The sequence below is a fragment of the Muntiacus reevesi genome, chromosome 20 (genome assembly GCF_963930625.1).
Source record: "Muntiacus reevesi chromosome 20, mMunRee1.1, whole genome shotgun sequence".
In the NCBI taxonomy this organism is placed as follows: domain Eukaryota; kingdom Metazoa; phylum Chordata; class Mammalia; order Artiodactyla; family Cervidae; genus Muntiacus; species Muntiacus reevesi.
The window spans coordinates 34,022,490-34,048,988 of record NC_089268.1 but is presented as its reverse complement, the minus strand read 5'-3'; the positions used below and the strand labels follow the sequence as shown (position 1 = coordinate 34,048,988).

The 26,499-nt window shown below is 41.6% G+C and overlaps 1 protein-coding gene, 1 long non-coding RNA gene and 1 other non-coding gene across 4 annotated transcripts in view; all 3 read right to left on the bottom strand.

The window, feature by feature from the left end:
- The window catches only part of LOC136151348 (uncharacterized), a 1,173,899-nt gene that overhangs the window by 1,065,200 nt on the left and 82,200 nt on the right, over nucleotides 1–26,499 (bottom strand). The gene's annotated exons all lie outside the window — the stretch shown is intronic.
- The window catches only part of DCDC2 (doublecortin domain containing 2), a 144,196-nt gene that overhangs the window by 46,186 nt on the left and 71,511 nt on the right, over nucleotides 1–26,499 (bottom strand). The window lies entirely within an intron of this gene.
- TRNAG-ACC (transfer RNA glycine (anticodon ACC)) lies at nucleotides 2,928–3,000 on the bottom strand. Its single transcript has one exon. It is a non-coding gene; the product is annotated as a tRNA-Gly (tRNA).

The following is a 26,499-nucleotide window of genomic DNA, read 5'->3' as shown; positions in this document are numbered from 1 at the left end:
TGTTTTTTTCATATGATGAGTCAAAGAGAGTTTAAAAAATCACTTCACTACACTGGAGAAAATAAAAGGCATAAAAACCCTCACTTCTTGCCACCCTGGAAGATAATGCACTTAACGAGGACAATGTAGTTACCTGAATTCCTGCTCCCTGTTATGTTGTATTTCAAATCTAAGCTCCTCTGTTCAATTCCTGAAGACCATCGTACTTAGGACTGACTTTCCTACTGACTTTCCACAGCTCTGCAGCTTGACCCCTCAACCCCAGGGGACCATGATGGCCTTCACCTCCCTTACTCTTCACTTCCTGGCCTTACTCAAGCAATCTCCTCCCAGCCACAGCACCGGCCCATCCTTCCTTCCAGACACAACTCAGGGGTCCCTCCCCCACGGTCTTTGTCTTTTGCATCTTTGAAATTCTTATACTTACTCCCTGAACCATAAGGGCACCATATTATGGACAATTCAGATGTTGCCCCAAAAAAGATATGAGATTATCTCATACTCATTTCTCCCACAGCCCATGACATTCAACGTGGTTGGGCTACATGTAACAATCATTATGGAGCCAGGAGAGGGAGAAACAACGCAGTATTTTTGAACATCTACTAAATATGCTCACCACACTCCCCATGACTATCCTGTGAAGTAGGTGTCTGCAGATGACTTTACAGATAAAGAACCTGAGGTTTAAATAACTTGCCCAACTTTCATAGAACTAGGACCCACACCTAAGCTTCTCCCAAGCTTCTGCCTTTTAAATGGTACCTTGGAAAAAGCATCACCAATATTAAGGTAATGAACAACAAAGCATGCTAGTTAGACCAAACCTGAGCAAATGCTTTATAAGTCATAGTGGAGAGCTGTTTTTGTTTGTTTGTTTGTTTGTTTAACTTTAAGGCTGCCTTCTAAGTTATGGATGAAAAAAAAGGCAAATTCAAATTTGAAAATGGAAATGGAGGTCTGGTTGAGGAGGTGGAGGGGCATGTGAAGGAGGGTAAGTAGTTTTGACAAACAAGACAAAGGGAGAGAATACTCTTTTAAATAAATAAAAAATTGTAGGAGAGTGTGAGAAATTAAACTCTGGAAGAATAACAGAGAACTGTCAATTTTTAAAAATTGGTGGCTCAGGCATAGAGCACAAGGCATAAGCTTGAGCCTGGCATAAGCCGTGGAGGGAGCTGGAGAAAGAAAAAAGTTCTATCTGTTTTGTTTCATGAATGGAAAGTAGAGGACTCTATCTGTGAGCTTTTCTTTAAAATCTTTAACCTACTATTGAATCTTCTAACCATCTCTTAGAATAATTTTTCTTCCAGAGAAGTAAAACAACATTTTTTCCTAACTGAGGGTTTAACTATTAGACTCCTTCCATAAAAAGCATAATTGTCAAAATAACCACAAGGTTTAATACCTGATTATATCAGAAATCTCAGTGGAAATAAAAATGTTAATGTGGGATTCCAGTGTAACAGGCATTAATACGCAGTACGAGAACATCCATAACGATTTTATTCTTAGCTCAAAAGTGAAAAGCAACAGATTTAATTTCAGCGTTAAAGAAATCCTGAAAAACCAACTGTTTTCCTTAGATGTTCCTGAAGCTTCTGTATATCCTTTCTCATTGAAAGGAGAGCTGAGATACCTATAAAATAACAGTACATCCATAAGGCAGTGGAATCAACTAGAATACAAATAAAAATAATAAAAAAATCAAATCACTGTTTAAACAGTGAAGTCACAAAGTTTCACTATAATCCAAGTTATTTTTATTCCAATAATATTTGCTTATTTGGATATATTTTCTTTTGGGGGGAGCAAAAGCTAAACTTTCATGAAAAAAAAGGACTGATTAAAATGTGTCTTTTCATACAAGGATGTGTGCATTAAAAAAAAATCATGAGGTTCTTCCACAAAAAGTCCATGGCCAAATGGACTGAGCACACATTAATGAAATCCACACCTGGATGTAAATAGAATCCAGCAATCCCCTATCAGAAAACTTTTGGAAAAAGCTTTTAAGCAAAGAGAGAACTCATGATATCATTGCGATTGTGTCGAAGTGAATTGACTTCTTTATGAATGCTATTCTAAGAATATTCACACAGTCCAATTTGACATTTAAATGTATTACACGTTGTTCTTAAGTATATTTTAGGCCGCACATTTTTAAACGAGATAATAAAACCACATGTAATGGTCTTAAGGGACCACAAGGCAAGCAGAGATGCAGGATGATACTTCTGCAAGCATGTAAGCTGGGGAACTCCACTCCAACAAAGACAGCTATTCACTGTTCTGTTAATTTAGCAACTGCAAAACTACCTTTTGTGTATTCAGCATCCCCTCTCACTTTCCCAATATTTTACAAAATTCATGTGGCTTGCAACAATTGTACCTTAATTTTAGAAAGGCCTTCCAGTTGTCAGAGATGGTACAGACTGGCAAATTAACGATGCCATGAGTTACTTATATTTTATATACTGCATAAAGAGAACTTGTAAATAGGAGGGTTTACCTATATGATGACCCACATACATACACACGTGTGTGTGCACACACACACACATGCACACATACTATTATGCATGTTCTGAGACTATAGCTCTTTGGTGGACCTGAAGCTCTCTTTTTATTTTTAAGGAAATTTTGAATTCTCGGGTATTTCTAGATTTTTTTTAAAATGTATTTATTTATGGTTGTGCTGGGTCTTCATTGCTGTGCGGGCTCTCCAGTTGTAGCAAGAAGGGGCTACTCCCCAGCTGTGGTGTGTGGGCTTCTCATTGTTGCTTCTCTTGTTGCAGAGCCTGGGCTCTAGGGTGTATGGCCTTGTAGCCATGGCATGTGGACTCAGCAGTTGCAGTTCCAGGGCTCGAGAGCACAAGCTTGGTAGATGTGGTGCATGGGCTTAGTTGCTCTGTGGCATGTGGGATCTTCCCGGATCAGGGATTGAACCTGTGTCTTCTGCATTGGTAGGCAGATGCTTTACCACTGAGCCACCAGGGAAGCCTCCCTCTTCCTTTTTAATTTGACTAATTTCACCTAAATATATATATTCCTCCCCAAATCCTGGCAATTTCTTGCTTTAAAATCATGTGCTCCCATTCATACCAAAGCAGTAAAAAACAGTATATCACACGAAAGCATAATGAGCAAATCTCCATACACTCCCACACAACGCTGGGCAACACTGACATCCAATATTTCAGCCACATGTCTGCGTCCTACAGTTCCACGTTCTCCTGCTTATAGCTTTAATCACAAATTAGCCGACAAGTATTCATTCTTTGTCACCTGTGTGCTTAGCATTGTATAAGGATAAAAAGACGTTTAACATGTTAAACATGTTAACATTTCCCAGTAATGGATATGTATTCTAACTGGAATTTGAACATCCACTGACTGACAAATTTCGGTTGATACCTGGCCCCCACCCACTTTGACCCAGGTATTAGGCCAGCATTCAGGACACAAAGATGAACAAAGGCATGGGCCCTGCCCTAAAACAGATCATGTCCATGATAAATAACATTTTATATAACAGGTACCATAATGAAGGTCTGTGTCAAGGGCAAATGGTACCCTTAAAAAAGAGTGCTCATTTCTGGGACTTCCCTGGTGGTCCAGCGGTTAAGAGTCCACCGTGCAATGCAAGAGATGTGGATTCGATCTCTGGTCCAGGAACTAGGATCCCATGCGCCACAAGGCAACTAAGTCCTCACCATGTGGGACACAAATAGGACCTGAAACAGCCGAATAAATAAAAAATAAATCATTTAAAAAAAAAAGAATGCTTCTTTCTGACTGAGGGCTTAATGAAGGTTTAACAGAGACACTAAAATCTAAGCAGACTCTCGCATGGCACTCGGGATCCCAGTGGCTGGACCATCCTTATTTGAGTAGAAGTCAAGAAGACGAGAGCAGACCCGACAGGACTTACAAGCTTGTGGAAGAGACAGGGTGGGCGCTGGTGAGCAAGAAGCCACTGAAGTTTCTTTCTTTTTTTTTTTTTTTTGCCCTTGCCAATATTTTTTTTTTTTCAGTGGGTTTTGTCATACATTGATATGAATCAGCCATAGAGTTACACGAATTCCCCATCCCGGTCCCCCATCCCACCTCCCTCTCCACCCGATTCCTCTGGGTCTTCCCAGCCCACCAGGCCCGAGCACTTGACTCATGCATCCCACCTGGGCTGGTGATCTGTTTCACCATAGATAATATACATGCTGTTCTTTCGAAACATCCCACCCTCACCTTCTCCCACAGAGTTCAAAAGTCTGTTCTGTACTTCTACGTCACTTCTGCCCTGCATATAAGAAGCACCGAAGTTTCTAAGATAGAGTCCTGATCCTCTCTGCCTTTCAGATGATAACTTGTGACTGTCGAGAAGAGAAGAAGGGAGAACAGGACTGAGAACTGAGAACCCCTGAGATGGGACTGCTCACAGGTAGAGAGGATACGACCCAGGGCAACGGCTGTGGGGGCCAAAGGCAGAACTGATTCCAGAGATGCTAGAAACAGACCCGACAGCACCTGTGCGCCGAAGCAAGGAAGGAACACAGCCAACAGATGACTCAAGTTTCTCACTTAGGCGTGTGAGGAGACTACAGGAGGAAGACGTACCTGGAGGGGACCCACAAAGACGGGCTCAATGTAGAACCTAATTTAAGCTTGAAAATTCCGTGACATCAGTGAAGGCATGCAGGAGGCGGCTGGGATGCAGGACTCGTGTTCCAGGGAGATGCGGATACAGAGAAGAGAGAGCCTTTGACCAAATTCTGAGGGTCATTACACTTCAAGACAGATTGGGACACAAAGGGGTTGACCTTCCCTCTCGGACTGAAAAGGAACATAAGGGGAAAGGGAAAGGTAACAGACAGAAATCTCACCAAAACCAAGGGAAGACAGCGGGGAAGATGGCAGCGTGCCCACCACGTTTCAGCTTGATCTACTGATCTCATTAAGCAAAAAATAACATGGATACCTTTTTGAGAACAAACCTCTAGCTCAGATGCCAGTTTTGTGATTTAGGAAGTAACCGTGAAAGGTTAAGGTCAGTTCAAGTGAGGATTATAAAGTCTTCCCTGGAGGAAGCTGTACCACTTCCTCTGGACGTTTGGAGCATGGAAGCCATGGAGAAGAGAGAAGGTGGGGCAGGACATGCCAGGCAAGAATTAAAAATAAGAACAGACCACTGAAAGGGCAGGGATCATCAAGGCGCCTAATTAAAGAGATCACACTCCTCTTGGATTAATGGTGAAGGGCAGGGGGAGATGAGTACCAGTCATCTCCAGGGCTCTCATGAAGAGCCGTGAGGGTCAAGCAGAGATGCTGGGACTGCCACTGTGCAAGGCCCTGTGGGGTTCCTGAGCACAAGGCCTTTCTCTGTCCCCCATTGCTTTGATAATAGAAAACTGCCTTCTTTCAGCCTCCATGACCTTCCCTGAGGTGCAATGGGCAGATTCAAGCAGTTGTTGATTATGGAAGGGAGAGGATGGAAGATCAGGGAGAAACAAACAGTCAAGAGCAGCCTTGGGGCAAGATCCTATTTTCCCCATCAAAGGATACACACAACGGCATCTTTGAGCTGTTGGGCAGATACTGAAACCCCCTCCACGTGGCAGAACTGTTAACAATGGTATGCCGCCCACAAACATGCATACCCTGGGCCGGCTGCACCTGAAGGTTGATGTTGCTGACTCCTACTTACCTCACCACCAACCCATCAGAAGAATGTCCACGAGCTGATCATGGCCTCTGAGGACAATTACCATAAAACTTCTCACTATCTTCCCCAAGTTGGGACACACTTAGTTTTCAGGGTATTAGCCTGCTGTGTCCCCTTTACCTGATAAAGCAATAAAGCTACTCTTTTCTACTTCACCCAAAACTCTGTCTCCGAGATTTGATTCAGCACCAGGGTATAAAGAAGCTGAGCTTTCGGCATCAGGACCGTCCTAGGTCAAGTCATACATCCATCCAACCAGCCATACATCTACCAGTTTCTCCCTGCTCCCGCAACAGCCCCAAATGATTCTTGACAACTCCTTCCATACTAGCTCCTGTCCTGAACACTGGCCACACAAGGAAACAGAATGACAGAATCGGCCAGATGGTTTTGTTCTCAACACAGGCTGCAAATGACCCCTTATGCCCATTTTTCAGCTGACCCTTCCTAGCCAGTGTTTAAAGCTGACTGGCCCTCGATTCATCTGGAAAACAGAGGGTGCATTTCAAAGGTGTCCAGGAGCTCACCCCTTGCAAGTTCTCATTAACCTGACTATCGGGGTGGGAAAGAGAGATAAAAGACCTGTGCTTCCTCATGCCTTAAAAAACTGCTTGAAGATGGTGAATCTCACACCTGCTGATTTGATCTTAAAAGAGCCTTGCAATGGAAGCCCGGAGTCTTAGCTGGTTCACTTTGCTGCACAGCAGAAATGAACATGACATTGTAAAGCAACTATACTTCAATCTTTAAAAAGATCAAAATATGAAAACAAAGAGTCTTGCAAGAAAGACCACTGTTCACTTTTTCTCCCAGCCTTTTCTTTCTCTTCTGTGGTTCTGCAAAAACATCCTTGTTTTAATTCGTAGGTGGAAATGTTGGCAAGTTTCAGTAATCTTTTGCAATTTCTACTAAACACACATAGCGGCAGATTATATGTGAATTACCAGTATCTTAAATAACTGAACCCAATGAACAGGAAGGGGTTTCACTCTTAAGTAATTAGGTGAAAATCAGTTCTGGCTCCTCTTTGGAATCTGGAAGTAGACAGGAGCAAAAGGTTACAGTAAATTTGAAGAAACGCCTGCACCCAGCTTGGAGAAATTTACACATTGGCTTTTTAAATGAAGGCACTTTTTATAGCATTAATTGGAGATTTTAAGCAGCAGGTGGTGGTATTTCATTTTATTTTGTAAGGAAAAGTCTAACAGTTGTCAAATGGCCTGGGTAGAAGTGAATTATTTTGAGTTTTTTTCCTCGAGCTCTCTGAAATGAAGCTTTTACTGCCTGCCGTGTAATGGCCTTCTTTTGCCATGTAAATGTGGGATCAATCTAGTTTTAAACAGAAAGATTTTTCTAATGCTTTCTTGGTATTTTTCAAGCTGTGATACAGCTGATAGGAGTTCTTATAAAATGTGAATTAGAGGAAATTCATATTTATAAGCTTCTGCAAGTAATTTTAGAGCACTGACTTTTAAACATCTGCTAATGAAGAATTCCAAGAGCAGCACTGTGTACTAACTTTTAATATTCCCATATACATCACTTTCCCTAATCCCGGCCATGGTGGAGGAATCTTGACTTGAGGCCTTGCCAGTGGGAATCTGTTTTCGTGAGCTCTGGTCACTGGCCTGAAGTGAGGGTCTGACTCCGGTCCCTCGAGGGAAGTCAGAGTGGTCAAAGCCAGGTTCAACCATCACAGACTTCTAACACGGTCTGTGGTTCTGTCTTTGTCTTTTCATTTTCCCTGGAAGAATACTGAAAACCATAGCACTGGGAAGGGGGCGTGTGGCCCATACACAAAGACAACTTTACTTTATTCTCTCTGCATTGGTTTCCAACTGCTGCTGTATCAAATGACTCCAAACTTGATGACTTAAAACGACATAGTTTTATTATCTTACAGTTCTGGGGTCAGAGGCTGAAATGTGTATCATTGGGTTAAAAAGCAAGGTGTTAGCAGGGCTGTGTTCCTTTATGCAGGTTCCAGGGAACAGTCCATCTTTTTGCCTTTTCCAGCTTCCATGACCCATCTGCATTCCGTGGCTTGTGGTCCCCTTCGATCTCCAAAGCCAGCAGTGGCCCATCATCAAGTCTTTCTTACAATGCCCTCTCTGGTTCTAACTCTTTTGCCTCCTTCCACATTTCAAGGGCCCTTATGAGTTCACTAGGACCCACCACGGTAACTGAGGACCATCTCCCTGTTTTAAGGTCAACAGATTAGCAGCCTTAACTCTTGTCTTGCCCTTTAACATAACATATTCACAAATCCTGGGGATTAGGACACGGATTTGGGATGGAGGGTGGGCATTATTCTGCCTACCACACTCTCACTAAATTTTTCAGAAAAGGAGCACAAAAGGTTGCCAAAGTTAATCAGCTGGTCAAATAGACAGGTTGGTTTCGTCTGCAGGAGCAGTCGCTTCAGAACATACACTAGGGACTTCACTGGTGATCAAGAATCCGCCTTGCAATGCAGGGGATGCAGGATCCATCCCTGGTTGGGAAATCAGGACCCCACAAGCCTCAGAGCAATTAAGCCCACGTACCACAACTAGAGCGTCCATGAGCCGCAGCGAAAGACCCCACAGTGCACTGAACAGCAGCTAAGACCCAACGAGGCCAAATAAACTTTAAAACACACACACACACACACTCATAATATAATTTTTAAAAAGATACCAAACTTATGACCATGTCTTCTTACAACTTGCAAAGGAAGGTAAATTCTAAATGTGTCTCTGTTCCATTATTTTACACTCATGTCCTTCAGAACCAAACCACAGAGAGAGACGTCTCCCGTGGACACTTAGACCTGACACCCTCAGGACGGTAGGAGACATCAGAGGGTCTCCAGCCCAGCAGATGGCCAGCTCCCACTCACGACATTTTCGCTTTGAGATGCCCAGGGTTGGGCCATTGGATTCCCTGCCGCCCCACCTCCACCCACACACCACCACACCCCCACACACACGTACCCCCCACCCACTCCCGCCACGTGGATAATGTGCCCCCTCCTACCTGAGTCAGGACAGACGAGCTCTTGCTCCTGACCCCTAAGTCCCCCAAACAAACAAAGAGCCCTTGTGATATTTTACCTAAGGGACTTTACTGGGTTTTTTGCTGTTGATTAGGGTTGTGTTGATTTTTTTTTTTTTAATCTTTTTCCCTTTAAGGAAGACGTGGAGCAGAGCGTGGGTCTGCCTGCCCCCCTGCCTCACCACTTAGCACTCTCACCCAGGACCCAGTCCTCAGGAAGCAGCCAGGCCTCACCACGTGGCTTTGAAAGATACCAGAAATACACACGTGGAACCAGAGATGGGGATTCGCCATAGAACAGTGACAAGGTGATATCTTTCGAGGTGTGCATTGATTCCATCAGAGGCACAAAGGAAAAGAATCTCAAAGCGAAAGGAACAGTTCGGACGCCTAATGAAACTCTGAGAATCACTTACAAGAAAAACTTGTGGTGTAGGTTCTAAGCCTTGGGGTGCTTTTCAGAGGGGGATGGACCCACCAGTGACTCAGTGACCTGCAAGGTCCTTCTGGGATTGTTAAGGTGACTTCCACCAGCACTGAGCCCTAGTGGAAGCTGAAGTCATCATTGCAGATGCTTAAATCAACCTTTTAAAAACTGATCATGAGTTTAAAAAAAAAAAAAACCAAACTTTTATTCATTCAACAACATTTACTGAGCACCTACTATGCGCCAGGCTTTTTTCCAAGAACTAGGAATTCAGAAGTGAACATAAGCAGAAATCTAAAGGCCTCGTGGAGATTGGAAGCAGAAGAAACAGTGCACATTTGAGGACACAATAAGCATGAATATTAAGTCATATAAGTGCCATGGAGAGCTAGAGAGAGGGTACAATGTTTAAGCACCAAGAAGGCCTCATTTTAAAAATAACATGACTTAAAAAGCATGAGGAATGGATATTGGGAGAGGGGGGTGGGCAGGGAACATTTCAGGGAGAGGGAGTGACTGAGTCAGAGCCGGAACACAGAAGGAGTTACTAAGTCTTAGGAAGGTATAGATTTTTCACAACAAAAAGGCTAAAATTCATTTCAATGCAAAAAGACTTGATCTGATTTTTTTTTAATTTTCCCCTAAAACTGTTTTCATTTTTTTTTTAATCTGAAGACTGTCTATTCTTTTAACCACCAAATATCCTGCCATTCTCCATTCCAGAATGACAGGGCTCAACCAAGGACCTAAGAAGAAACTGGAAGAAGCCACTGTGTGTGTGTCGGTCACTCAGTCATGTCCGACTCTTTGCAACCACATGGACTGTAGTCCACCAGGCTCCTCTGTCCATGGGATTCTCCAGCAAGAATACTGGAGTGGGTTGCCACGCCCTTCTCCAGGGAATCTTCCCAACCCAGGGATCTAACTCAGGTCTTCCACATTGCAGGCAGATTCTTTACCGTTTGAGCTACCTGGGAAGAAGTCACTGCTTCAGGGGCAAAAATGATACAGAAAAGGCAGAGGTGGGGGGCAGAGAGGTGTGTATGAAAGACACACTTGCCTACTCATGACTTGCTCTCCAAATGCAGAGATGGAGCCGTGAGGAGGTGTGTGCTCAGGGAACCTCCTCCAACATCACCTGGACAGCATTCCAAACCTGCTTTACGTCTCTGTTTCCTGGTTCATCATCCCTCTCCCTCATGAGAATGTGAGAACATTCGCTCCCCAAGAGCAGAAATGGTACCTGACATCCCTGGTTCACCAAGAGGACTCTGGCCTACCCAGTCTAGTCCTTAGTCCCAGGATATACAGGCTGTCCTTTCTGAGATCAGGCCAGGAGCCCCGGATACAGAAGCAAGCTTCTGTGAAAAGAAAAGATACCAGGCCGCAAGCTCAACCTTTCTCTGGAAAAAGTACTGCCATTTCTACACGCAAGAATAAGTTTACTCTGCAAAGAACAAGCTCCTGTTTCCTGTTACACACCTTTCCAGTCAGCTCAGACCTGGGTCCGTGCTGAGGCAGAGAAAGCACCCTTCTCCCACCCCACCACTACCCCCAAGTGTCAGGACTGGAGAAACCTTTATCTGAGAAGAGAGCCATCTTTCTCGCTCAGATAGATAGTGGTTGAGATGGAGGCGCAGGTATCGGCAGGAGGCATTAAGAAAATCAGAACTATAATTATTTACATGATGAAAAGGTTGTGCTGTGCAGAGACATGGTGTGATGGAACTATTCCCATCGCATTAATAATAATAATAAAAAGGCCTTCACCTCCCATGACAAGAAGCTGCAAATCTAAATAATTTTATCTTCTCCTCTGATTATTTCCCAGGATACGAGAGTAGCTCTCAGGCAGAGAGAAATTATTCACTGGGAACATTAAAAAACTCCCTTTCAGAAACGACTTCAAGATAATATTTGCTATGTGACTTTGGTAATTTTATACACACACATACTAAGTTTCTTTCCCTAAAATGCTCAATTTCCTTGATGGAGCAGTTTAAACTTTTTATAGCAATTTCATCCTCCGTAACAGACACAAAAAGATATATGTCTCGGCCACGTCTGAAGCATCAGTAATATCTATACAGTGAAGTAGTGCATTTAAAAATTGTTCATATAAAATGCCATAAAAATCAAAGCACCACATCTCAATGAACCAGGCAGGGAAATATTTTAATGATTCTTGTACAGCATAATAAATATTAACTCATTAAGTTTCCAAGCACCCAAGCAATGGAGGTTTATGCCTCCCCTGTGAGGAGAAGGCTGTTTTCCCGTTTAAATGAACACACTGTCGCCGTTGTATTTCAGAACTTCGTCTTCTGTTCAAGTTCACAAAGTTAACTCAGTCAGCATGTTCGGGCACTACACACACTCACAAACACGAAAAAGGAAGCCAGAAGGCCATCAGAATTAATTAGATCATTCTATTTTAGAGCCTCAAAGGACTCAAGAAAGCAAATGGTTCAACCCTTTCATTTTCCAATTGAGAGCAGAATTGTGCGATAATTTGCCCAAGGCATGACTAGACCTATATTTCTCACTTAACACAGGCAATGCTCTTTAATTTACAGGAGGCTGTATCTGGTTGATAGACTAAATATTATTGGGGGGCAGAGGGGTGTGGAACAAGGAAAATCAATTCATGGTGATGCTTTAGCAGCCATGGAATTCTCTCTATGGCTTAACACACCGCCTTCTGGAGAGTCAGCGCTTGGTAAATGATAGCTAAATGGATGGCGTTCTTGGAAAAAGTCTATTTACTTCAAAGTGTACTTCCTTCTGGCCATGGGGAAAACCTGGCAAACTTTCCTTTTATGCACTTGCCAAGGAGCAGCTTAGCAAACAGCCTTCCTCAGTCTGAAGACAATAGAGCATGACTTTCCTGGGGAGCACTTGATGCTTTTCCCTATGTTGAATTCATTTTTTCTTCTGTTTCTAAAGTGGTTTCAAGTGGATGCAAATTCAGTCAGCAAGAGGTTCTTACTTGACTACAGTAGTATCAGTCTTGATGAGAAAGTTCTGATAAATAAAGCCCAATTCCAAATAGTATACCATTTTTCAATTTAGATGTACTGATGTGCTCAATTCTAGAATAACCCTGGTAGCCTCACAATTCACTCAACATAAAATCAAGAGAGGTTCTGCTTCCTGGACCTCCACCAGAATCCCTGCCTAGATAATTTATATTTTTTGTAAATTAAGCGTCTGCCCATTCATACGTGACGTGGTTGGTTATATGTTTTCTGTTTGTTTAAATCGCCACTGCTTCATAAAAATGCCAAACACTTATCATCAGTGCCATTCTTCTTTGATATTGGACCATTTCCTGAATTTACTGTTACCTATTTCATGTGTATGTCTCCTTCTGCCAACAAAATTATAAATTGCTTACTGTCAAGAGGCACATTTACAATATCAGAGGGAGTAGTCAAGGAATTCATATTATTTTACCTCCAGGTTAATTGTTTGAAGCTATTGGAAAGAAAGAACTATGTAAAAAGTGCTCTCCAGTCAGGCAGTTTAATTAGAAATCTACTCCTTCCAGAATTGTTTGTGTGTGTTTAGGAAAGAAGTAATAATGGAAAGAAGTCCAAAGTAAGTTCACTTAGTATTTCATTATTGAGGGAATTTATTTTCTACAAGGTTGCTAGTTTGATAGATGAAGAAAGCGCCAAACACAGAATATTTGCATTTCAACACAACAGTTAACAGACTTACTAATCTATATATCTTTGTGTTGTTGCTTAGTCCCTAAGTCATGTCTGACTTTTTGAACCTATGGATTGTAGCCCACCAGGCTCCTCTGTCCTTGGGATTTCCCAGGCAAGAATACTGGAGTGGGTTGCTATTTCCTTCTCCAGTAGATCTTCCTGACCCAGGGATCAAACCCACATCTCCTGCATTGGCAGGAAGATTCTTTACCACTGAGCTACCAGGGAAGTCCATATCTTTATGTAGATGATGATAAAACTCTTGTTATTGGGAAATAACAAGAGTATGTGTATTTAAGTGGGTTCACTCATCCATTATTTTATTTAACAAATATTTGATAAGTATCTAGTATGATTAAGTGCAAATTATGGTCACCCTTTCTTTGGTATCCACAGGGGAATATTTCTAAGACCCCCGTGGATACCAAAATCTGTGGATACTCAAGTCCCTTATATAAAATGGCATAGTATTTGCATATAACCTACCATAGATTATTTATAATACCTAATGCAATGTAAATGCTATGTAAATAGTTGCCAGTGTGCACAAATTCAAATTTTGCTTTATGGAACTTTCTGGAATTTCTTTTTTATATATATTTTCAATCCTCAGTTGGTTGAACATGCAGATGCAGAAATCATGAAGGAGCACACCTAGGCCAAATCTTTAAAATAAGTAAGTTTTGAGAAAAAGAAGTTTGGGTTGCAGTATGGATGGGGAGAGGCTTCCCCCGTAGCTCAGTGGTAAAGAAGCTGCCGGCAATGCAGGAGACCCAGGTTCAATCCCTGGTCGAGAAGATCCCCTGGAAGAAAATAGCAACCCACTCCAATAATCTTGCCTGGAAGATCCCATGGACAGAGGAACCTGGAGGGCTATAGTCCTCAGGCTTGCAAAAAGTTGGACATGACAAGTGACTGAGCACGCACACACATGAATGGGGAGAATCTCAGGCAAAGAAGCCAGTAAAAACCAAGAGGGGGTATGGGGCAGGGAGGAAATTCCAAGCCACTTAATGTTGTGAGGGTATCAAGCCCAGGTTAGAGGGTATAGGAACATGATGATGCAAAAGGGTCATGAACTTGAAGACCTTCAACTTTGTCCTGTAGGTGACAGGGGGCCACTGGAGGCTCTTAGGCACGTGAACCTCACATAGTCAAATTTTAGTTCAGTCAGGTGACGTTGGAAATGAGGCTAGAACTCAGGGGGAAAGACCAAAGAAAAGGACTCCTGTTAGAAGTTACTGTTACCTGTTGACAGCAAACACACGCCTAAATGAGGGCTGTGGTAGAGAGATGAAAGTCGGGAAACTGTCCTAATATTTAGGAAGTAAAATCAACAGGATGTGGTGAACAGTTGGGAATAAGAGGCAGTGGGAAGCAAGAAGTCAAGATTGTGCCTAAATTTCAGGTACAGGTAGACAGTGATGACGCTGATCAAGACAGAAAGTCTTGGGGTGGGAGACAGATGTTGTAGAGTTAGGAATGTTGGATACAAAGTCTTTGAACCCCCCAAAATGCTGATCCACACCCAGTTGTCATTTTGAAGAAAAGTCTCTCTCTCTCATGGACTCCTATTTGCTTCAAAAACTTATAAAAATAGTTGGGTACTCTGTAGATAACACACTGCCAAATATCCAGATGGAAAAGATAAGTTACAATATCAGAACCCAAATGATGTGGACAGGCTGAAATATGCATCAACAAAACTAAATTTAATAGGAAAACATGAAAAATCCTGCATTATAGGATGGGAATATGTAGCTTGATAGCTCTCTACATGAGTATAAATGGAAATTTGAGTAGCGCTTAAACTTTATACAACCTATATTGAGTCTGAAAACTTGGACTCCATTCATAGCAATATGTAATATATTTTTAATAATACATTTTTCAGATTGATGTTGGCCACAAAATCCTCAGAGTTTCATAAAAATGTTTCAGGGGCATCATAGTACATGAGGAGGAAAGGCATGAGTAGGTGGGCCTCCCCACCTGTTCAGAAAACTCCTTTCAATCAGAAAAGATCTCCCTTTACGTTTTACACAAAGGGGAATTTTGGTAAAATTTCCTCTAACGAAAGAGGTCTGCTTCCAAAGAGTTCCACTTGCAAAACCACTGACTGATCCTAGGGTGTAATCAGTCCATAGCAAATTGTGCACAAATCAAACCACACCTTGGATGCTTGTGTTCAGTTTCAGGCATCTCATATTAAGGCAGCCACCGAAACACCCAAAAGTTTGCAGGTAGAATGTAACCAGGATAGGAAGATGCAGCCGTCTTTCTCATCTTTCTCTTTCTCTCTAAAGAGATCAGTCTAGAAAACAAAGCTTAGGAAATGATACACCAACCCAAGCTGGTATAAAGTTCACAAGAAAATAGAAACAAAATAAATTATGTATTTCTATTTTTCAACTAAGAATATTTTTGAGTACTCACAATGCGGCAGGTGATGTATAGGTGCTGGAGATAGGGAAAACAGATATGTAAACCAGCCAGTACAGTACAGTAAGTGCATGTAAGATTTTGGTGTAGATGTCATGTAATTAAAATATGCATAAAGATCATACATGGCATTATTTGTAGGTTAAAGAGTCAAAATATTTGAGAACCAATCAACAGCAGCACTGACCAGTTAGAAAACCATAAACAACTAGTGCGGCTATTGCCCACTGTGGTTAAGTACCAGCTGAAAATCAGCCCTGATTATAGTCAGAATACTTTTTTAATTTACCCTAAAAATTAATTATCCTTTTTAACTACTCAGTGACTTTAAGGGGATACATCAGAAAGTAGGAAGAGGTGAGAGGTAATAATTGAACATTGAGTTCATGCCAGTTTTTCTGAATACACGCATCATGCAATTTCTCTCCTGCTAATTGAACTGTAAAGTTTTTTCCATGGGGGCTTTTGGGCTAAATTTGGAAATGGGTGGACTTTGACAAACTCCTTTGGTCAACAAGGTAAGAACAGGCCTATTTAGTTGCATTCCTTTTCAAGCTCTTTCAGTGAGCTAATTTACACTGTGGGCCTCGGTGGTGGAAAATCATTAATGTTATTATTTTGATTATGAGGCATTTTGGAATAAATGACTTACAGACTAGAGGAACAGTCCATTTCAAAATCAAAATAAGCCAAAGGGGCTAATCAGTGCTCTGCCATCACATATGGGCTGGATTGATAGAATATGTTTAGTAGCACCATGCTGGGGGCAGAAATAAGAATCGTCCCCACAGGGAAGTACCTGGAAAAGCTGGGAAGACAAAGAACCCATCCTTTATGCAGCTGAGAGTAAATCATACTCATAAAGCTTCCACTGCCCAAAAGCAGCAGGGGCGACTTCATCTCCATTAAGACAATGGGAAGGAAATTGAATATTATAACAAGAAAATGAGCTCCTGCTTGTGCACAACGATTTGCATAAAGTCAGTCTTCTGACAAAGTGTCTGATACTGGTATTGAGACAACCAGGAACAATCTAAGTCATTCTTTTTCCCTAGTTACGGGATGCAAGTGCTTGTCCATCTCTGCAACAGAATATAGGCTGAGGACTTCCCTGGTGGTACAGTGGATAAGAATCTGCCTGCCAGTGCAGGGGACACGGGTTTGATCCCTGGTTCGGGAAGGTTCCCCATGCCGCAGAGCAACTAAACCCATGTGCCACAACTACTGAACTCATGTGCTACAACTACTGAAGCCCGCGCACCTAGAGACCATGCTCTGCAACAAGAGAAGCCTCCACAATGAGAAGCCCATGCACAGCTAGAGAGTAGCCCCTGCCTGCCACGACTAGAGACAGCCTGCCTGCAGCACTGAAGACCCAGCGCAACTAAAAATAAATTTTTTTAAAAAGAATATAAGCTGAAGTTTCACCATCAGTTCAGAAGTCTGTGAACTTCAGCCAGCTGGGGTTGGAAAGGAAGCAGTTTGGTGATCTGTGATAGCTATGCATAAGGAACATAAATACATAAAAAGGAAACAAAAATGACTTGTTTTACTTTGCTATCAATAATTCTCCTATAGGCCTTTCCAAGGCTATTGACCAAAAAAAGGACAGAAAGAGCTATGAGCCTTTAGCTTGTACAATGTTAGTGTTTTCTATAGGGAGTTTCCAGGAGGGCATGACATTTTACTTAAAATACACTTCGTGTCACTGCTCATGAAAGCTTGACAAATCACATCTCATTTATCTGTCAAAATTAAAGGTAGAAGCACCCAGGCCTGCTTCATATTTTGATGGGAAGACTTCAAAGAAGAAGCAAAAATTAAAAGATTTGGAGAAAAAGTATGCAGTAAATCATAAAATATCATATGTCCTTTGGAATTTTAAAATAATTTCAAATATATTCCTTAGCTATAAAAACTCTAGGGCAAAAAAAAAACCCACTATTTTTCCATATTCATGAAAAGTTCACTAGGGAGGATACCTAAATACCTTTTGGCCGTGTTGCAAAGCACTCAGAGTAATCTCAAAAGAAGGTATGTAAATAGGCTACCCTCCTCAAAGTTCTTCCAATCTGTGATTATTTATGGTATGTCTTTCTATATTTTAATGCCTTATTCCTAAAAGATTGTAGGATATGAATATGTTTCATATTTCACTGGCTTCACAACTGAAAAATACAATTTTCTCCAAAAGGAATGGCCCGATTTTGTCAACTAATATTTTGTTATTATTTCACGACTCCCGTATCATCTGCAAAATAAAAGCCCAACCCCTCAGTTGGGTCCCCAGGGCCTGTTAAGTCCTACGTGTGGTCTCCTTCTCCAGCTTCACGTCATTCCACTCTCTTCTCTCAGTTTCCTGACCAGCTCCCCAACCCACTGCGTTCACCCGACATGCCGGTTCTCTGCCTGGAACATTTTCCTTCTGTATTTGTCTACCTGGAGAAGGTTTATTTCGGCCTCAGTTCTAGAGTCTTCCCTGACTTCTCCCTGTCCTCACTGACCTTCCAGGCAGAGCCAAGCCTCTGTTACAACACAGACCACAGTACGGAAGCCATAGCTGATTTCCCACAAGGGACCCTCAGCTCCTAGAGGATAGACACTGCCCCTTGTCCACCCAGCACAAAGCCTGATGAGGCAGGCAATCAAGAGATGAAAAATGAACGAATGAATGAATGAATGAATAAAATGTTCTATTGAGAAGGGCATGGAGATTTCCAGTCAAGACAGACTTGGAGTCTATCCTCTGAGGAATCTCCTCAGTCTAAACATATAGCAATGAGGTCTTTGCTGGTAGTCCAGTGGTTAAGATTCCCCACTTCCATTGCACAGGGTGCAGGTTCAATCCCCAATCGGGGAACTAAGATCCCACATGCTGCATGGTGTGGCCAAAAAAAAAATTTTTGTTTAATAAATATACACACAGAAACGAGGGAGAAAAAATTTTAAGATAGGCAGACACAGAAATAAGCTAAAGCTCTCAGTAATCAAAAACGGAACAAGCAAGTCAAAGTGGTAAGCAGGACCAAAACCCTGGGCTCCTAAGTTCCTCTTCTAGAAAATGTAATTGGTATAAGAAACACCACACTTGTGAGGTAACCAAGTTTTATCCCATCTGTAATACGGAGCAAAGTCAGGCCTGGTGGGAAGCTGCCTACCTCTGCAGAGTCAGATGGTCTATGTTTAATCCACGCTCTTTCACCTGCTAGCTGTTGTGATTCTGGACAAGTTATCTAACCTAGAGGTGCCTCACAAGACAATAGGGTAAAAGTAACAAGAGATCAAATTCCATCTGTCCAAATTCTAAAAGAGCAAGTTGCATACTTTCCCATAAAATAGTTATAAATCAGGAAAGTATGTAATGTTTATTCTCAAAAAAATATTTATATTTCTTTTAAAAATTTATTATTCCAAGTGACTAGATTTTTAGCAGCCAAATTTTAGAGAAAATTAATTCCCTAATGCATTTAATTATGTGTCATCTGATTTGGACATGAACTTGAATAAACTCCGGGAGATAACGGAGGATAAGGAAGCCTGGTACACTGCAGTCCATGGAGTTGCAGAGTCAGACATGACTGAGCAACTGAACAACATATGGATATTTACTTGATGAACCTCAGTGTCTTAGATACTGTCTTAGATAATGATGAAAAGTCTCAGATTGGTAAATGGAAAAGAGACAGTTTTGGGGTTTTCGGTTCGTTTTTAAGTAATGTGTGTCTCTCCTATATGCATAAATATGCTTCCTATTGCTTTGCTTCACAGTGCACATTTAATGAAGAGAAACTATTGTGAAGTCTTATTTTCTCACTAATTTTCATTATAAAATCAGAAGTGCATATCCATAGAAAAAAATAACCCCAAAAGAGATTAAAACATCCTGTAAAACAGCTTATTGAGGCTCAGACTGGTCTTAATATACATAAAGGAGTAAACTACAGTTATGTTTTGAAGAATCCCAAGAAGACCACATGGACAATCTTTTCCAGCCAGTGCCCAAGATCTGGAATTCCACTCAAATAATCTCAGCAAATGCCAATCAACAAGATATTATTATTTTGAATTTGGTGCAACTGAACTTAAAGTGATCTTCTTCAACAGGTAATTTTTGGGGGAGGGGGAGGAACAAGAGATGGTTGGAGGGCTCAAGTCATCCAAAGATGAGGTATACTAAAGATGGATGCACTAAAGAATGGAAACAGATACCGAAAGAGAGAAAGGAGAATCTGCCAAACTTCCCCAAAAAAGCCCCATTCGGTCACTCACAAATATTGGGTTGGCCAATTAGATCGTTCAGGTGTTTCTGCAAGATGTTATGCAAAAACCCAAACAAACTTTTTGGCCAACCCAATATATGCTGATGGACAGGGAAGCCTGGCATGCTGCAGTCCATGGGGTCACAAAGAGCCAGACACGACTGAGCGACTGAACTGAACTGAATATATGCTGGGCTCTCTCGAATTCAAATGAGAACTGGTTATGTATCATCACACACAAAAAGAAAGTGTTTTAAAAGAGAGCAGTTTGGAACACAGGCAGTGCAATAGGCTCTGAAACCAGTGACCTATTTTGAAATGCAGCTACATCCCTTAATTGGGGCGCAGTCTTCAGGATGCTCTTTAACTTCTCTTCAACTCAGTGGTAGGCTGGAAATGAAATACCTTCAGTTGTTGTGGGTATTCAAAGAAAATGCATTGAAAAGCGCTTAGCAGAACACCAGTGCTAAGTAGCTGCTCAAAAAATTTAGGCGTCTTTGTTACTGCAAGGTGTGACATGAGGGTGTTCTGGGGAGCTGGGCTTTGAATGCAAACCTGGACCCCTTCACTTACTAGATCTAGGACTTCACACACAAGTTACACAGTTTAAACTTCTTCAAGTCTCAGGTCCCTTATCCATTAAACTGAGATAGTAACTGCCTCATGGCACTGTTATGAAAATTAAATCACACCACGTGCATAGAGGGAGAAGGAAATGGGAACCCACTCCAGTATTCTTGCCTAGAGAATTCCATGGACAGAGGCGCCGAGTGGGCTGCAGTCCATGGGGTCACAAAGAGTTGGTCACGACTTAGCAACTAAACAACAACAACGACAACATGCATAGAGAATTCAGTATAGTGGCTGGCACGCAGAAGTCCTTAATCAGTAGTGGGCACAATTTGCTAAAGCCAATTTAAGTGGCAGGGGATGTGTGATTAAACAAGGGTCGCCGTAGGACCTTTGGAATAGTAAGACACTGAGAGGCAAATTTTAATTGGTAATTCCCTTGAAGGCAGAAACATCTGTTTATTATGTGCCTAATACTCCATGTATTGATGACTCGCCCATAGAGAAAGATGTGCCGATCCGCCTCATGTAAAAAACCCAACAAATAAAAATGACTATAAACACTTTCAAAATATGAACTTCTGCATACATGTTAAATTAAAATGGGCGTTCAGCAGGGGATAGCTAGAAAGATGTTTGAAAATATAAAGCATCTGTCTTCACAGAACGCCAATTAACCCAGTGCCCTCACGCCTCTAAAACTGTAACTGCCAATTACCAACGTGCCATCCCGTGAAAAGCTTTAGTTTCTTTTTTTCTGTTTAATCATTTGGGGTATTTGTTTTCAAAAATGAAATAGAAAGGTGTAAAATGAGGTGACTGTAATCTTGAAGGTTCCTCTACTTTGATTTTCATTATGCTCATTCAATATATTAAAACTCAGTCCTACAGGGAAAAAAAAAAAAAATTCATTCTGAAGTGACTCGCTTAAGAATATTGGGTAATTCCCTAAACAAAGGAATTAGTAACATGAAAGGCTATGCTGTATGATTCCATTTAAAAAAAAGTTAATGTGAGCTGATTGCTTTCAATGCCTCCATAATTAAAAATAGACTATAATCACAACTCTGTGGAGATGGGTTAGACTTGCTGAAACCTATTTAACTAGGATAAACTACTAAAATTCTACATAGGGATCATATGGTTTGAGTTCCCTGTAGGAAGAAATTTTCTATTCACTAAGTTTTTTTTTAATTTACTCAATTGAGAGGTTCAATACAGCTTTTCCAAAATTTTCACATCACAAAGCCCCAACTTTATTCACAGTTGTGCTGCTATGTCATACAGTAACATAGCCTTTCCTGGACGAATAATTTCAGCAGTTTCAAGATACGGGATGGATGTGTTCGTTACAAAATGCCTATATTTTAAGTATCTAGTTTCATTATACCCCTGTGCATATTTTATCCAAACCTAAACAAACCCAACCAAACTTGCTCAATTCAAAAACAAAAATGTTAAGGGATGGAGAGTGAGGAGAGCCTTCACTGAAAGGACTGACCATTTGTTACTTGGAGACCCACATTTCTCATGAATATCGTAGACTTAGCCCAGTGCTTGGAGATAGACTTATTGAGTGAGTGATTCTGGTCCCTCCCTGACCCCATTTCCCTTTATGTTAACTACATTTAAGCGGCAATATTATTTGAACTGCAATTTTAAGAGTTAAAGCTCCTTTTTTCCTAATTCAATAGGAAATAAGACTATTTTCTAATAGTGATAATAGAAAACAACACTATTTTCAATAGGAAATAGTGATTCCAATAGGATCAGTGACTACAGTCTAACAGGATGAAATATGCTATGTAGGGAGGAAAAAGAACTTTTACTCTGCCCTCTGCCAACTAAAAAATGGTCCTTTGCCACCTGGTTCTCTAAGAATGAAGTCACTAGCTGACCTTCAGCACGCCCTCAGGGTGAGGAGCAGGAATGAGGTGCCCTGTGCTCCAGGAAAAACTGGCAGAATAGGCCTTCAGATAGGTAGATATTTTCAGGAAATTTTATGAGCCCAGTTTCTTGCATCTTCTCATATCTATTAAAGGACTAAATTATCAACAGGGACTTGTTACTAGCAGCCAGCCTCTGCCCAAAACGTGTACTTGACTACATGTAACCCCCTTCATTAAAATCACTGACCTGCTCCTGACCTCTTAGGAACAGTTCTTCAGAGCTACCTGAGAGGCTACCGTCCTCATTTTGCCCCAAATAAAACTTAACTCACAACTCTAACATGGTGCCTTTTTTTTTCAGTTGACATTTCTAAAGTTTTGTGACTGGGGTTTGTGAATTAAACTGACCAAAAAATGAACAAAGGAAAAGATTTATTCACATGCACATGGAGGCGTCACAAAAAAGAAGTGAAAACGGGGAAAAGGTGGCTAGGACTGGGGGCTTGTATACCATTTTAACAAAGGGCAATAAACTTTAGAAAAGTGGGTAGACAGAGGAGCTGGGCCTTCTAGGGGTGGTAGAGTGTTAGATGCTAACTATGTGGGCGAAACTAATGGAGGATAAGGGTTATTTCAGCAAGGTTTGTTTATATAGTCTTAAGTCAGTGCCATTTCCAGAGGTAAGAGCCTTCCCCAGTGATTAAGACTGTTCTCTTCCCAGTATGGGAAGTGGAGACAACTTTACAAATGGAAATTTATGCATTTTGGTGCTACAAGGCAAAAGTTACTGGTGGTACAATCATAATACACACAATTTACATACACAGATATATATAAGATATGCGAACAATTCTTTAAAAAGACTGCTTTGGAATGGAAATAATACAAATTATTTTGCAAAATGTCATTTCCCAACTTACATTCCAGTCCTGACACCTACCCTATTAATTCAGTACTTTAAAAAAAAAAAAAACGGAAAATATAAATCATACCCCTAAAGCAGTACTATGCCAGGCACCAAAATTACATAGCATGATGACGCATAATTATGGCACTTTCAAACAGCATTGAGAATGTGTCACAGGCGATGAAAAATGTAATTTATTTCTACTGACAGATATTAATTGCTCTGTGTTAGAAAACGTTTGAACCCTTCTTGATAAGCAAAAACGGTAACATAAATGCCTCAAAAACAACCGCAAGGGAAGAGGCATAGTACTAATCATAAAAACTCCCATAGCATAAGGAAAGGCAATTTCTCAAAGAGGACATCTATTATTAAAATTTGCAAGTCGTTGCCATGACACAGTCGGAAGGGGCTCAAATGTGAAGTCGCTTCCAGCAGGTCTTAAGTGTTATTAATCTCTGATATAGCAGTGGACTAATTGGAGTTTCGGATTCTGCCCTGTTTCCTTAGCAAATTGTCTTTGTTAAGGCAAAACTGGATAGTTGCAGGAGAACTTTCAGAACGATGTGTAGAACAGATGACTCCTTTAAAACTGAACCCTAAATAGCCACAAACGAATCGCACTTATGATTTAGCAGGGCCATGCTTTTCCCATGTTACAACTAGGGCTGCTCTAACTATTCATGGATTTTCATCTGTTACTTTAGAGATTATGGAATTGGGGTTGCAATGTTAGGTTACACCAGCTTTCATAGCTGGGGAGGCAGACAGAAGTCATCAGAAATCTCATCAGAAATCTCTGCTATTTTCAAGAGAACTCTTGGCAAGCTCTACCAACTTCATTGCCTCCCCAAACCTGTGTCAACACCCACACCCTTTATACATTATTAAAGTGAAGTCGCTCAGTCGTGTCTGACTCTTTGTGACCCAGTGGACTGTAGCCTACCAGGCTTCTCTATCCATAGGATTCTCTAGGCAAGAATACTGAAGTGGGTTGCCATTTCCTTCTCCAGGGGATCTTCCTGATCCAGGGACTGAACCTGGGTCTCCCGCATTGCAGCAAGACGCTTTACCCTCTGAGCCACCAGGGAAGCCCTTTTATACATTATTAGAGCCTGCCTAATCTCATCCACAGCTGTATACTGCAATGCTTCTAACTTTCTGGTCCTGGAGCCATTCTGACACCTCATGTCTAAATTCTGCCCCCATATCCTTATGTCCTTATTAGTGGGGGGCTGGAAATTGAGTTAATCATGAATGGCCAGTGATTTCATCAATCATGCCTACATAATGCAACCCCAATGACCAAGCATGGAGAGCCTCTGTGAAGATGAACCCATCAGGGTGCTGGGGTGGGAGGAGGGGTGGTGCACTTGGAGAAGGCATGTAGGCTCTGTGCTCCACCTCCTCACATCTTGCATCTCCCCCACCTGACTGTCCTTGAGTTGTATGCTTTAAAATACACCAGTAAGAGTAAGCAAAGCACTTTCCTGAGTTCTGGGCCAGGGTGCAGGGGTATGGTATAGAAACCCCCGACTTTATAGCCAAGTCAGACAGAATGTGAGGATAACCCGGGGTCCTGATGCTTGCCAAGGTCTCCTGAAATGAGAGCTACTTTGCAGGACTGATCCCTTAAACCTATGGAGTCTGATGCTAACTCAGGTAGTCAGAGTCAGGACTGAATTGAATTGTAGGACACCCAGTTGGTATTGGTGAGTTGGAGAAATGGTGTGGAAAAGACCATGTATTCGGTGTCAGAAAGGAAAAAAAAAAAAAAAAGACCTCGCACTGATAATGTTCTATTTTTTTTGATCTGGTTGCTGGTTACATGGGTCTACTCAATTTGCAAGATTCATCAAACTGTTGATTTATTTGAGCACTCTTCTATATATGTGTTAGTGAAAGTTGCTCAGTCGTGTCCAACTCTTTGCAAACCCCATGGACTCTACAGTCCATGGAATTCTTCAGGCCAAAACACCGGAGTGGGTAGCCTTTCCGTTCTCCAGGGGATCCTCCCAACCCAGGGATCAAAGCCAGTTCTCCCGTATTGCAGGCAGATTCTTTACCATCTGAGCCACCAAGGAAGCCCAAGAATACTGGAGTGGGTAGCCTATCCCTTTTCCAGGAGATCTTCCCGACCTGGGGTATCGAACTGGGGTCTCCTGCATTGCAGGTGTATTCTTTACCAACTGAGCTATCAGGGAAACCCAAATATGTTACATGTTGTATGTCCCTAAAAAGTTTATTTTTTAAAAATGTGCTCAGGGTATACCAGTATATGTGTCTATGTAGCCACTCGCTCTTCTGACAGATCCTAGGCTGCTCAAGGAAAGAGAAAGATCTCCAAAACTTCAGACATTTCTTCTCCTTGGAGCTTAAGAGAATAGAGTACGAGAAAAAAATAAACAGAGAAGAATGAGTAGCCTGGGTCTGCGTGGGAACAAGAGAATCATCAGGAGGCTGACTGGGTGGGGGCACTCAATTGAAAGTTATGTTCCACCATTTAAAGTGAGAAAATAGAAATGTAAATAATCTCCAATCCAAAGTAGCTTTTAAATCCTCTATTAATGGAAAATTCAATATGTAGACAGTACTACACAAAGAATAATTTCACATTATAAATTGAGGAAAATTTATCAGTTCAGCTTAGTTTTAATAGCCTCAGTGTTTTAGTGGTATCTTCTTAAGACTGTTATCTTGGCAGCACAGTGCACCATTTAGGGGCCATCAGACCAGGTGGATTTTCTAAATCAAATTATAACGAGATTAATGTTTCAGTTTTCCCCACGTAGAGCCATATATTGCACCTCAGCTTTAATATTGATTTCTTAAGTAAGCAGTCCTTTTTTCTAACCAATTACCTCCCCTTGAATTTAAACAAAATATCTCCACTTACCTGGATGCATATCTCTTTTGCTTGGACACTCTGGCAGACAGAGACCTTGCAAATCTCTATGTTACTGGGAGATGTCTGATTAGCCAATTTGATTTAATCAAGCTAACTCTCATCAAGAAATGTCACCATAAATAATTGCAATGCCTAAATTCAAATAAAAGCATAGCAAAAAAAAAATGTTATACTTTGGAAAGTATGTTTGGAAAAATTCCATCACGCTCTCATCACACTTTATGGAGAGCTAACTATTAATATATGTTAGAAACTGAGCCAGATGCTGGGCCCTGGAGAAGATGAATAATGCGCTGATAAGGAGGAGTCCTGGCTGGCGAACTGTTCACAGACCAGTGGAAAAGGGCCATGTAACATGCGCTATGGCACAGCCACGTACTGATGCTGGAGCAGAGACGGGAAGGCTCAACGCTGAGAGTGTCGGGACCAGCGTGACGGAAGCCACGACGCCACGGTGAGTCTTACAGACAGTAAAGTTGATGGGAATTGGGAGGGTATTCTAGGGAATGCGGCAACAGCTCATGCCATCAGGAAAGCTCTAGAAAGTTCTGTATGCCTGACGAGCATGCCAGAGGCTGGTGGAAGATGAAGTGGGAAAGGAAGGCCATGAACAAGAGAAGCTC